We start from the raw sequence: 1,481 nt of genomic DNA on the forward strand, positions 1-1,481 counted from the left end.
ATAGACATCAACATTATCACATGGTATCCCCAAAAAGTGAATTTGATTTGGGGCTGCATTAATAGAAACCAGCAACATAACGAGGCAAGATTGTGTGAAGGTAGAATTCATTTGAGAAGGAATGGAGCATATGTGCAGGGTACAGTCTTGCTTTGGGAATGCAGATTGTTTCTTGGTGGAAGAGGGTGACCCATGAGGCAGTCCCATCCAGATGTAATGATGTCAAGGCCAGATTAGCCTGTCCCACAGAAAGCATGGACAAGGAGGGAATACTGCATAACTTTGGTGAACAGGAAGATGAGAAGTGTTGGGAGGAGGTGGGGAAGTGGATCTTCTGGGGAGGGAGGCATGCTTTTAGATAGTAGCATTCTGGACAGAGCCCTATTTGCCCCATGTGCCTGACACTCCTGATACAAATGTAACATCAAGATGGAGGAAAGTGATTCCACAGATTACATATGAGGCACTGTATGCATTTTTAGGAAGGACATTCTTTACCCGAAGAATGTAAGGAAAGGTCAGCCAGAATTGTAAGAGGTCTCAAGTTCATACTGTATAAGGACTGATTGAAAGAATGGTGCGTACGTAGCTTGGAAAGGAGACTTACCAGAGAGTGAGGGGGTTGGGAAATGGACATAATCTGAATCAAGTAAATGAACAATCTGCATTTATTCAATACTTACTCCATGCTGGGCACTGTGCTGAGTATTTCTGTCAAATATTTGAAGAAATTATATGGAAGAGGTTATACTCTCAGCTAGAAGTTGCAAAGGGGTCAGTTTAGGGGTCAGGAACAACTTCCCAACAATTAGATGTCCCAGAGTGGAAGGAGCTGCCTTAGGAGCTGATGGATTCCTCCTCCCCAGAAATCTCCAAGCAAAGGCTGTATATGAACACAGACTTATGGATTTAGAGCTGGGAAGATCCTTAGGGGTCATCTAGCATAGCTTCCTCTAGATTAAGTGATTTGCCTAAGATCACATAGTCAGGGGACAGAGTTGGAATGACCACTTGTCAGATATGCTGAAGAGGGGATTCTGCTTGAGGCATAGGTTGGGCCTGATAACCTCTGGGGACTATTCCAGTGTTGGTATTCTATAATTCTATGAGGGTCTATGAGTCTGTCGTTTTAATGCCTCCTATAGTATTTTAACCTCTGGTAGTAAAGTTGTGATAAAAAAGAAAACATTTTGATATATTTTGCTTTTACATCTTATAAGGGGTGTGTTGTGTGTTGTCCATATACATTGTGTGAGGCCACATGATTCTGTTGGGATGTGGCTTGGAAAGAGCTATGAATAGATATCTCTAGAGTTTCTTCCACCCTACATTCTCCAAGAGATACTTTGACTTCTTCCAAGAGAGAAGCAGGAAACTGTCACCAGGCAATTGTCACCAGAGGCCCTCAGAGAGAGGTCACTGGGGGGCAGCTAGGTGGCGCAGTGGATAGAGCACAGGCCCTGAAGTCAGGAGGACCTGAG

The sequence above is a fragment of the Vombatus ursinus genome, unplaced genomic scaffold (genome assembly GCF_900497805.2).
Source record: "Vombatus ursinus unplaced genomic scaffold, bare-nosed wombat genome assembly UNPS02014804.1, whole genome shotgun sequence".
NCBI classification, from domain to species: domain Eukaryota; kingdom Metazoa; phylum Chordata; class Mammalia; order Diprotodontia; family Vombatidae; genus Vombatus; species Vombatus ursinus.